The sequence below is a fragment of the Paroedura picta genome, chromosome 7 (genome assembly GCF_049243985.1).
Source record: "Paroedura picta isolate Pp20150507F chromosome 7, Ppicta_v3.0, whole genome shotgun sequence".
Lineage (NCBI taxonomy): Eukaryota > Metazoa > Chordata > Lepidosauria > Squamata > Gekkonidae > Paroedura > Paroedura picta.
In genome coordinates this window covers 123393426-123403262 of record NC_135375.1, presented here as the reverse complement: position 1 = coordinate 123403262, position 9837 = coordinate 123393426, and positions in this window count along the sequence as shown.

The following is a 9837-nucleotide window of genomic DNA, read 5'->3' as shown; positions in this document are numbered from 1 at the left end:
ATGAGTCTTTTTAGATTCTCAGCTCTTTAGAACGCTGCTTATGGAGCCCCCCTGGCTTCTTTAGGCTCAAGGCCAGCCTTTCTCAACTTTTTTACTGTGGAGAAACCCCTGAAACATTCTCCAAGCTTTGAGAAACCCCAGTTGTGGAACAGTCATGCAGAGTGTGCCCCTTCCCTTCCCACCCTCTCCAGGCCCATCACTGGCCATTTTGGGAGGGGTGGGTGGGTCACCATGACATGAAGGTCACATTGCCCAATAAATGTTTAACAAATGTCTAAAAATACACAAAGAATTAATTAACTCCCACTCATTTGGGAAACCCTTCCAAGGCCATCAAGAAACCCCAGGGTTTCCCTGGCTGAAAATCCTGGTCCATATATTTATTTTTTATGCAATTTATATACCACCCTCCCCAAAGTCTCAGGGCAGTTCACATAAAACAGAAACAATACAGATAACTCAGTTTAACAATAATACAGTGATAACGGCAAGCCACATAGTGGAACAATAGGATAATAGGGAGAACCTTGAATTAATGCATACTGATAGCCCGGTGGGTCTAGGGGCTGGAGAGACCTAGAATGCATTGAGCGAAATCTAAGTCTTCCAGTGCCCCATCTTTAGAAAGTAGACCTAGAAAAGAGCAGCTTAAAGCAGTGGTCCCCAACCTTTTTATCACCGGGGACCGGTCAATGCTTGACAATTTTACTGAGGCACAGGGAAGGTAGTCTTTTGCCGAGGGACGTTGCTGCCACCACCACCTGAGCCCCTGCTCCGCTTGCTTTCCCTCCGGTGCCCCTGACTTCCCGCCACCCGCTGGAGGGTGCTACCAGCAGTAGCTGCGCAGTGCCACGCCGAGGGGGAGCCCCAGCCATGGCGGCCGCTGGAGAGCACCAAAGGTGAGCCAGTGGCAGAGTAGCAGAGCAGACCCTGAGGCAGCAGCTGGGGAGGAGGACAAGGAGTAGCTGCGGACCGGTGCTAACTGATCCATGGACCAGTACCGGTCTCCGGACCGGGGGTTGGGGACCACTGGTTTAAAGGATCTAAAGGGCTGCAGTGAGCAAGCGTTGGACCCTGGAGACTTGGTTCCAATAATCACTCAGCAATCAAGCTGTTCATGACGGTGGGTCACTCATGTCCTCTCAGTCCACCCCTCCTCACAGGGTGGTTGTCAGATAAAATGGAGGAAGGGGATCCATGTACCCTGCTCCCTGGAGACAGATGGCACCTCTTCCTTTGTAGGGAAAGGTTATAGGATTGGAGCTTTTTTATTTAGGAAAAAAAGGATGAAAGGAAAGCATGATAGAGCTTTTAAAATTATGAATAGTGAAGTCAGTATAGTCAGGGAAAGAACAAACCTATAATTAATTTGTGAAATTGACTTTGCAGAGTCATTAGGTTTGATGGCTTCAAAAAGGGCTTTCCAGATATATGGAGGATTAAACATATCTACCAGGGGCTAATGGTCGCGGTAGCTAAATGGATTCTCTAAGTGTAGGACTCAGTGCCTTTGAAAGCCAGGTGCTATGGAGAAAGAACAGGGTGGCTTGATGCTTTCATGTGCTTATCACGAGTTGCCAGAGGTTCTGGCTGGCTCCTGCTGGATTAGAAGGCTCTGTTCTGTATTTAGGCAGAGAGACACTCAGACACAATAGAAAGGGAAGCTGTCTTCTCCTCACAAAATGTGAAGACTCATCTCTTCATTGCTTCACCCATTGGAAACCTGCTGATTCACTTGGCATAACTTCTCCTGGTCTCCTGACTTGAATTAGAAGTACGGCATTCTTTTGAACCAAAGCATAAAGTGCCGAAGAGAGGGATGAGGATGATCCAGGGTCTGAAGACCAAGCCTCGTGAAAAAAGGCGGAGGGGCTTGGGGATGTTCAGCCTGGAGGAGAGGAGGCTGAGGGTGGACCTGGCCGCTCTCTTTAAGTATTGGGAAGGTTACGGCCCACTCTGCACATGTTGGATAATGCATTTTCAATGCACTTTAGAAGTAGATTTTCCGCTTTTGTACAGGAAAAGTCAGCTGTAAAGCACATCGAAAGTACATGATCCAACATGTGCAGCGTGGACCCTTGAAAGAACAGAGCAGCTGTTTTTTGGTATCCTGATTTTTACTCAAACAAGTCTCAAAGCAGCTTACGATTGCCTTCCCTCTCTCTCCCCACAACAGACACCCTGTGAGGGAGGTGGGGCTGAGTGAGTCCTGAGAGAACTGTGACTTACCCAAGGACACCCAGCAGGCCTCATGTGTCTCAGAGAGGCTTCCAGTTGCCTTCCCTTCCTCTCCCCTCATCGGGCACTCAGGGAGGTAGGTAGCGATGAGAGAGCTCTAAGAGAACTGTGACTGGCCCAAGGTCACCCAGCTGGTTGTATGTGGAGGAGGAGTGGGGAATCACACCCAGTTCTCCAGATTAGAGGCCACTGCTCTTAAACGAATACTTAGAAACAAGCATGAATCCCCTAACCATTCAGATGCACCCTGCAATAATCTTTCTCCTTTTAGGCCTCCTTTGCATTTGGGGATCATAGAATCATATAGCCGGAAGGGGTCAAACCAACCATCTAGTCCTACCCCCTGCTCAGTGCAGGATCAGCCTCAAGCATCCATGAGAAGTATCTGTCCAGCCACTGCTTGAAGACGGCCAGTGAGGGGGAGCTCCTGAAGCAGTCAGTCCCACTCCCAAACAACTCTCACTGTCCAAATTATTTCCTAACTAGCTTCAAAGCCCATTCCTAAGAACAGGCCTTGAAAGGGTCCCCTCCCTTGGCCCCCAGCCAGGCAGCTTAAGGTGGGTTTGGGCCAGAGCTCGCAGCCAGATCAAGTGGGGTGGGAGGGGGCTGGGCAGCTCGTTAGCAGGCCCGGGACAGAGCTCCTTAGCAGGCAGAGCAGGCCTGGAGGCCCTCGTTAGCAGGCCCAGCTTAGCAGGCCAAGAGGCCCTTGTTAACAGGCCCTCCAGAAGGACCCTTTGCCCAAGGCCTCTCCCCTTACCTGCTGCTGGCTACAGGCACTAAGGTGCATCTGAGAGCAAAAAGGCTAGAGTCCAGGGACGGAGGGCGGGAGCTGCAGGGGCAACTTGGACAGCCAGACACGTTCCAACCCCCAGGCTGTTTCACAAATGTATAGAGGAACCATGGATATCCAGCCGGTACCTTTCCACCAAGCTGGCTCTCCCAGTATCCCAAGGAGGGGCAGGGAGCTGTTCCTGTTGACTGCAGCGGATAGGGCTTACAAGAATGGGTTTAAATTATGGCTGGAAAGGTAGTGGCTGGAAATAATTCGGACAGTAAGAACAGTCCAGCAGTGGAACCGGCTGCCGCAGGAGGTGGTGAGCTTCTCCTCACTGAAGAAAGCTTCAAGATAATGTAGAGATCTTTAGCTTTCTAAACTAAGGAGCCTGTCATAGAATCATAGAATCATAGAATCATAGAATCATAGAATCATAGAATCATAGAATCATAGAATCATAGAATCATAGAATCATAGAATCATAGAATCATAGAATCGTAGAACCATAGAGTTGGAAAGGGCCATGCAGGCCATCTAGTCCAACCTCCTGCTCAACGCAGGATCAGCCCTAAGCATCCTAAAGCATCCAAGAAAAGTGTGTCTCCAACCTGTCCTGTGTTTTCATATCTGACGGGGCATGTACAGAGAGAGGGACAGAGGAATTGCATTTTTTCCCAATTCTTTCGATTCCCCTGCTCAATCTGATGCTGTGCTAAAAGTAGGCTTGTTCATATTTTCTTTTCAATAAATACTTTGCAAAAGCATCTCTGAGCCACCACTGTCTTGCACAGGTTATTTTCGAAGGACAGCCAGCGGAAGGCCAGCAGTTGCGTCCGTGACGATTGCTCCAGGGGTGCGCAAGATAGTGAACTGTCTCCGTGGTGACCAGGCGCTGGGCAGCAGGAGGCACAGAGGCCAGGCCTCAGATCTAGGAAGTGAAGCTGGGCGTCCTGATGCTCCCAGCAGGCCAGTTTTTACAAAGGTCAGCAGGTGGCATCAGATTACCTGAGAAAGAAAAGCCTGCCCAGGTGTTGGGAAACAGGAACAGGGCCTGCAGGACGGAGCATGCAAGGGCCCACCAGAGCAATCTCTCTGTCTGGCCATCGGGACAGAGATATACCACCAGATAAGTAGGGTCAATGCTCGGTCTGGGTGGAAAGTGCCATCCGACTGGAGCTAACTGATGGTAACCTCTGCAAGGATTGCAAGGCCAGAGACTAACAGAGGTGGTTGGTCCTTTTCTGGCTCTGTGTGGCAACTCTGGGCTCCCACCCAAGGACAACCTTGCTTCTGAGATCCAGATCGTCCAGATCAATCTTCGGTGACTTTAAACCAGGGGTAGTCAAACTGCGGCCCTCCAGATGTCCATGGACCACAATTCCCAGAAGCCCCTGCCAGCGAATGCTGGCAGGGGCTTCTGGGAATTGTAGTCCATGGACATCTGGAGGGCCGCAGTTTGACTACCCCTGCTTTAAACCAAGATCGGTTCCTATATCCTAAAGAATCCCCTCCAGTTTGGCCCAGCTTCCTTTCCTTTCTGCTCCAGGAAATGCCGGGGGGAGCGTTCTGCTAAATGAAACTGCAAAAGTCAGGCTAGCTAATGAGACAATTTGTTCTGGTCTTAAAACCCATGAAGTTTCTCTGAACAGCTTGAGGCTGTGGGAGAGGCGGTTGTTTGCTTGCTTCTATTCCAATTCCAAAAGGCTGTTCCCGGGCCTGAAATCTGCAAATCCTCCCGGCTTGGCGCCCGCTTGGTTGCCTTAAAGAGCAACTTAAATAATTAACTACCTGTGCCCATGTGCAGGGGAGCGTTTCATAATTTCATATATCTTTGATCATAATTCCTCTGCTGGCTTCCCTTCCGGCTTCACAAGTCATCGGTGGCTCAAGTGACTTTCCTTCCATCCAACAAGCACGGGGGGGGGGGGGGGCTGGCCCACACCAAAGCGAAAAATAAACACGGGGACCATTGAAAAAGCCCTCTGTTTTTGATCCACGCCTCAGTGGCAGCCTGGTTGGACAGAAAATGCCACGAAAGCCACAGTTAAGGAGAGCTTTTATAAAACCAGACCACTGTATTTCCCCACGACTATCGCTCCATCTCAGAATCTGTATCAGAACCTCTGACTCTCCAAAGATTATCCTCTGGAAATTTTGTCTCTCAGGTGTGAATAGATTCGAATTTAGCTCCATCCCAGGAGGTGCTCCCCCCTCCCCCAGCAAATTCTGGCCAAAACACACTTTTAAAATTTTTAGCATATAGATTTGTTTTTATATTTTTTAGAAAACAAAGGAAATGTGTGAAAGGGATACAGAAATGAAACAGGGGCTGCATTTCATCATTATGCATTTATTTGAATGTCACACAGGGTATATGAAACAAAAAGCCTTTCTCCCTAACTGCTTCACTGTAATTTTAAAAACAACATCTATAAAATAAAAATACAATAGCACTTCTGCTGGGATACATTGGGATTCAACATTCTAAATTTCAAATTCCGTGACTAATTCTTTTTACGTCTACATTATTGATTTCATCTCTACGACAAATTCAGGATATACTAGTGGAGAAGCCGGCTTTAAAAGTGGGCAGGGGGTCTGTCCCCCAGCTGCTCTTTCGGGGAGCCAGCGGGCCATTGCTGGAGGACGTGGGTACCCCCTGCCCCCACTTGCAGCAGGGAGGCAGGAAGAGTTGTGGGCCTCCGTCCTGGGAGCTGCTGATGCACCTCAGCCTTGGCAGGGGGGGGGGAAAGAGCAGTAGGCCTTAATGCTGAAGACGGCCGGAGCACCTCGGCCCTGGAGGAGGCGGGAGGCAGGAAGAGCAGTGGGCCTCCGGGCTGGAGCCTGCTGGTGCTCCTTAGCCCCAGCAGAGGACCAATCAGAGGCCTGGGGAGGAGCGTACCAGGCCTCCGACTGGCCCATAGTGGGAGGGCCATCCCCCCTGAGGGCCAATCAAAGAGCTGGCAGGTTGTTGGAAGTACGGTCACGATTTTATTTGTTACTAGCTTCAAAGCCCATTTTTAAAAAATGGGCTTTGAAAGGGGAGAAGGGGTAAGGGGCATGGACGGAGAAGGATAGAGAAGGGAGGGCCCAACACCCCCCCCCCCCACAGAGCCAGTATGGTGTAGTGGTTAGGAGTGCGGACTTCTAAACTGGCCTGCCAGGTTTGATTCCTCACTCCCCCACCTGCAGCCAGCTGGGTGACCTTGGGCTCGCCAAGGCGCTGATAGAACTTCTCTGACCGAGCAGGAATATCAGGGCTCTCTCAGCCTCACAGGGTGTGTCTGTTGTGGGGAGAGGAAAGGGAAGGCGACTGTAAGCCGCTTTGAGCCTCCTTCGGGTAGGGAAAAGCGGCATAGAAGAACCAACTCTTCTTCTTCTTCTTCTTCTTCACAGCTTACCTGAGTCCGGTGTCCTGGGCTTGTGGAGGTGGAGAGGCCCCAGCCCGCTGAGCCGCTCCTGGGTCTGGGAAGAGCTGTCTCAGTGGCGAGAGTCCTTGGCTGGCCCAGGGGCAGCGGAGAGGCCCTTCCCCGCTGCGCACACCGGCAGAGAGGCGCCCCTGGGCCCACTGAGGCCTCTCGGTGGCTCTTATATAGTTGAAAGAGCCATGTAGGTGGCCCTGTCCGGGTTCCGGAGGTCTACCCTGCCTGGGTGGTGTCCAGGTCAGTGGGCCAATCCATATATGCCCAGCAAAGCTGGGCATGTCTGGATTGGGCCGGTCCCTGGAGCGCCCGCCTCCAGGAGCCGACCGAGCAGGCCAGTCCGGATGCGCCTAGCAAAGCTGGGCACAGCCCCTGGAGCAGGCGCCTGCAGGTTGTTAAGTATTGAGAATATTTCCCCCAGCTGCAAAGAGAATGCTGAAAAGCTGTAATGCAGGGAAGCCAAACTGTGGCTCTCCATATGTCTATGGACAACAATTCCCATGAGCCCCTGCCAGTGCGGTGCAGTAGTTAAGAGTGGCAGACTCTAAGCTAGAGAACCAGGTTTGATTCCCCACTCCTCCTCCACATGCAGCCAGCAACAGAACAGTTCTCTCAGAGCTCTCAGCACCACCCACCTCACAGGGTGTCTGTTTTGGGGGGAGAAAAGGTAGATGATTGTGCACTGCTATGAGAAATCTTTGAGTAGTGAAAAGTGGGGTACAAAAAAAAGCTCTTCTTAAGAACTATCTTGGTGTAGTGGTTAAAAGGGATGGACCAATCTGGAGAACCGTGTTTGATTCCCCATTCCTCCATCTCGGGCTATTCACAGTTCTGTTAGAGCTGTTCTTGCAGAGCAGTTCTCTCAAAATGCTCTCAGCATCACCTCTGTCACAGGGTGTCTGTTGTGGGGAGCAGGAGGAAAATGTGTTTGTAAGCCACTTTGGGTCACATGAGGCTGCTGGATGATGTTGGGGCAGTCCCAGTTCTCACAGAGCTCTCTCAGCCTCACCCACCTCACAGGGTGCCTGTTAGGTCTGAGTTAATCATACAAATATCCATGCAGGACAATGTTCGGCATCCATTGTCTGACCCCTAAAGACTCTAGTGTGTTCTAGGAATACCTGGTGTCACCTCCAGGCTGCGTTCCATACTCCCACAAGCTACATGATGGGCCAGGGTTGGTGAGCTGATCAGCCTAAGTCTTGGCTGACCCTCCATTATCATGGGGAGGAAGAGGTGGACACTCTAGAGGTTGCAGGAACAAAACTATTTATTCAAGACTTGACAGCTAGTAAGGTTTCCAAGGGCTGTTCCTCACTCTCCATTACCCACCTGTGTTGTGAGCCCTGGTCCTGTTAGGGAGGATTCCTCAGAGAAAGAGTCTTGCCAGGAGCTCCCAGCTTCATGATAGCTTAGCCCTGCTGGATGTTCAACAGGCAGAGTGCCCTAACTGGCAGAAGAGAATGGAGTTGCAGATAACCAGGGCTTAGACTACAAAGTGGTTGCAGAAGCCCCTAATTCCACTGCCCAGCCTCCAGAAGCAGCTCCGTCTTGTCAGCCCACCCAAGCCATTTAAGCAACGCTGGCTACATGTGCAAAGAAAGCTCCAGTCTAAAAGCCACCACACTTAGCAAGACGAGTGATGACTGCAGAAGTCTGTGAGTCATCACAAGATGAGGACTGAGAGGCCACTGGCAGCTTATATGAACTTGGGGCTAAGAAGCCTCCATTGCAGATGCAACTTTGCACCTACCTGTGACCCACTTGTTCTGCCGATGTTCCTGGACTGCCTGAACAACCCCCTGACTCATCAGGCTGTCTGATCTTGAATGTCCCCGTTGGCACTTGGTCTTCAGCTGCTGATCATTCCTGCCTTCCCATCAGCTCGTTCACGCTCCCTTCCAGCAGAGAGCTGAAACCTAAGACCCGCCCAGCCCGCCTCTCACCTGCACACTCATCCTCGCCTTCCTGCTTTCAGGCTGCTGTTGTCCTGTGGCACCCAGCTCCTCTCTGTTCGTGGTCATCCTTAAATCATCCCCTGATTTTGGCTCAAAAACCTCCAGATCAGGGCAAAGCCCTTGTTCCCTTGGTGACTTCTCCACCTGGAGACACACCTTCTCCAGACCAAGCAGCTCCTATCAGCCAGCCTCTTCCCGACCAGCGCCCTTCTGGCCATATTCCAGCCACTGGCCTGTGGCCCTCAGTGATGCCTCCTGGGCCTGTTCTTAAAGTCCTCTTCTTACCCCTCCATTTCACACCTGGGCATCATTCAAATAGAGGAGCTTAGGTCTGCAGCAGGTATAACCCACAAACGTCTTTTTAAAAGCCAGTCCATTTTATTAGTGGGTTAAAAACGGCCTTGGGCAGAAACATCGTTTCTTTCCTCCTCCTCCTTTATTTTAATATCCAAGAAACAAATCCAGACACAGTTATTTGTTTTAAAAAGGCCAATGACAGAGCACCTGAAATTAAATCGGCAGAAGAAACGGCACAGGCCTAACAAAACGAGATGTGGTCAATTTTGCTTGGTTTAACAAGGTCAGTGTCGCCCAACTGGTTGTGCCATCCCAGAAAAGGAAAGGGAAAGATGGAAGTTGAGCAAATAACCCGTTTTCTGTTCTGCTATGCCAGTCAAGGGGGAGGGGAACAATGTTTTTTTTTTTAAAGCTGGACATTTTAAAATTACGAAATGGAATTTGTTCCCATAGGCATGGTTGGAAATATTGAACTAGACAGCGGCATGCTGAGCTTTGGGATCCGACAAAATTCTGCATCATTTTAAATTAAAAACCCCAACAGAACTCTGGTCCAGTTGTGCTGCAATGGGAGCCCACCTCCCGCTGAACCACAGAATGGCCATGGCCTTGGTGCTGCCCCCCGGCAGAGCCCAAGAATGAGAGAATCCAGGCTGAGTTGGCCGTCTCCAGTTCCGCTCATTCAGCACGAGAGATTGCCCGGCAGGGGACAGAAACCCATTGGAGAGTTCACCCACTCTGGGGCTGAAGTGAGGGGCTTCATTCGGACATGCTGAGTGGGGCAGGAACCATAAGAATGAAACACCCACAAGAGGATGGGCTGGAGCATCAGAGGTTTCATGCTCATGCGGCCGACGGGGAAAAGCGATTGAAGACACTCAGGCAGAGCAATGGCCAGGTAAACTGCTGCCGGGGCGAGCTGAAATAGAACGGCGCCTGAGTAAACAGCACAATGCAGTCTTAAGTGCCAAGTTGCAAATTACAGAATGGGAGAGCCGTGCTTTGACCACTAAAAGTTGAAGCGCTCAAGTATTCAAAGAAGTTAGAAATCACAAAAATTCAGCTGGAACCAGCTCAAGCCTGGAATGAGACAGAGGGGGGAGGGGGGAGGGAACATGCTTCAGACTGAATTCGCTGGATTATGCTT